This window comes from Corvus kubaryi, unplaced genomic scaffold (genome assembly GCF_017639235.1).
Source record: "Corvus kubaryi isolate FWS band 111438036 unplaced genomic scaffold, C.kubaryi_AGA036_p1.0 72, whole genome shotgun sequence".
In the NCBI taxonomy this organism is placed as follows: Eukaryota; Metazoa; Chordata; class Aves; order Passeriformes; family Corvidae; genus Corvus; species Corvus kubaryi.
The window spans coordinates 3,088,708-3,091,251 of NW_024582060.1; the positions used below are offsets into that span (position 1 = coordinate 3,088,708).

At 41.8% G+C, this 2,544-nt stretch overlaps 1 long non-coding RNA gene across 1 annotated transcript in view; it reads right to left on the reverse strand.

Moving 5' to 3' along the window:
- Positions 1 to 235: 235 nt before the first annotated feature.
- LOC121675147 overlaps positions 236 to 2,544 on the reverse strand; it is a 12,433-nt gene continuing 10,124 nt past the window's right edge. The window contains exon 3 of the long non-coding RNA XR_006019972.1: positions 236 to 245. This is a non-coding gene — a long non-coding RNA (uncharacterized LOC121675147). The remainder of the gene's footprint in view (positions 246 to 2,544) is intronic.

Consider the following 2,544-nt stretch of genomic DNA (forward strand, 5'->3'; position numbering starts at 1 on the left):
AATTGTAGAGAATTAAACATTTAGTAACTTCTTGAGTGCTGTGTCCACACAGCTGCCAGGCACAAGCTGAAATAACCATCACTAGGTCACCTCACAGTAGAAACTCTGTTAGATCTTTAGTGTCCTAAAAAAATACGTAAGGAGCTCCACTCAGTGGTGAGCCAATGCATTTCCAACTGTGAGATCTATGAAAGGAGTCTTTGGAAATGTAAATACGTATAATAAACACCTCTACTTAATTGAGTCTCTGCATTATTCATTGTAATCATAGCACTAGAATCATAATGTTTCACTAGGATAGCTTTATTTATTGTCAGCAACATTTCTGAGAGAATTCAATCACTGTCTGTAGAAAGATATTGGTTAACCGAGCAGACACTGAATTACAAATGTTGAGTAAAAGAGAGTCTTGCCCGGGTGCTTTATCACCTACGATTGGCACACTTGTTATTCCATGCAGTAACGGGGTGAATCGCTCTGCGTCATTACAAGGCCCTGATTACTTCCTGACAAGTCGGGGTTGATGGATATTTAACATTACAAGACAGTTATTTTCACAATAAACAAAACTTTGAATAAAAGGTTTCTAATGACATTTCTTTTATTCATAATATTATTGGAACGTGATACATAATCACCCAGTTTGAAACAATAAAACTCAGTAATACCTCATTTTTTTATTATTTTACGCTTGCTAAACTTTCATTTGTAAATAATAACTTTTTTTTCATCTTTCCTTCTTTTTCTTGAACTAGACTTTCTAGACTTTCTTGAAAAACTGAAGCCTATTTCACAGTTCCTACCTTCTCTAAAAAATTCTGTATTAAGTAAAGCAGCTATGGAGGGCTGTGCCCTCTGAGGGCACAGGATTAGTGTATTTTTAAAGCAAACATTTTCAGACTGTGGGGAATAAACTATTTCAATGGAGGTACTACCAGGGAGAAAGTCTGAGACTGCTGCTAAAGAAACAGTCTGACTGAATTATGTGGGACATATCCCAACTTAGGCCTAGCACCAACTTTGGAGACTTTAAGAGAAAATGTAGATAAGTTTATTTTCAGTATTAATTCCATATGTCCTCAGTCGTATTTTCCAACACCCTGTAGTTCTGCTTGGTCTAGTGGGATGTCTAGATTTTATGGGCTTCACATCTCCATCATTTTTCTCCTTCTCTGATTTTCAGCTACTTACTGGCAAATTTGAAATATTTCTGCCTTTCTCTGCCCGTTATGGATTTTGTGTCTTCCTAAGTAGATGTCATAAGCTTTGTGCAGGTGGAAAATCATGCTCCATTTAACAGAAGACAAAATCAATCAAAGCTATGAAATCATTAAAAGTAAACTTCCCCAAACACAATCTTCTTTCTGTTTCTCAACCTTGAATTCTAAGCAGGTAATTTAAACTTAATAGTTTCTTTGTACTGACCCTTAGGATCCCTTTTTTTTTTTCACTGAAAGTTGACAACATCAGTTAGCAGAAGAGTTTTTTTAAATGTAAACCCAAACAGCATTTCTAGCAAGGAGCCATAGCCCTATGCTTAGATAATATTTTGAAAAAGGTAAATGTAGAAGTAATTAATTTTTGTTTGGAAAAAATCCAGAAAATCTTAAAGACACTGGAAATGTGTAGTTGGCAACCTGTGACTCTGAATGGAAAAACTGTTGATATAGTGCCAGTATGCCTGAAAATGAGTCATTCAGTTACAAAATCTTCAGGAGTTACTTCTGAGAACTCTGGGGTGAGAAATGAAATACTAGAAGACAGTGAAACATGGTGCCTATCTTTTAAATAGAAAAGCCGTGGAAGTCCGCAGTTAGCTTCAACTTCAATTATCTGTTAATGATTTAAATAGTTTTCCTAGTTGTAAGGCTTGAGAGAAAAAGGAGATGATTAACTGTCAATCATTCCGATTCTTAGTTGAAAGAAACACCACTCCCCTCATCTTTGAGTAAGGGTGGTGACACATTTTCAAGTGCGATCCTTAGACGCTTTTGAGGGCAAGTCCAGACACCACCAGCAGCTTGTCTTTGGCTTAAAAATGCTCGAACAGGCGGGAGCTGCTCTGTATCCCTGAAATCGCCACATGCTCCAGGGCTTTCCCACCGCCTTCCCGGCTCACCAGGCCCCACAGTGAGCCGTGAGGGGAGCTGGCCCTGCAGAAAAAAGGGGTCTGCCTTTTGTCAGGAGTCACTGCTGGTTTAGGAGCGAGCAGGGCACTGAGGAACCTCGGCCGCAGCCCCGGGGCCGGCTGTGGATGGATGGGACGGTGATGAGCTCGCTGTTACCTCGGGGAGCGGGATGAGGGGATGAACCGGACGGCGATGAGCTCGCTGTTCCCTCGGGGAGCGGGATGAGGGCATGAACGGGACGGCGATGAGCTCGCTGTTCCCTAAGGGAGCGGGATGAGGGGATGAACGGGACGGCGATGAGCTCGCTGTTCCCTCAGGGAGCGGGATGAGGGGATGAACGGGACGGCGGAGAGCTCGCTGTTCCCTCGGGGAGCGGGATGAGGGGATGAACGGCACAACAAGAACCCGCAGCCCT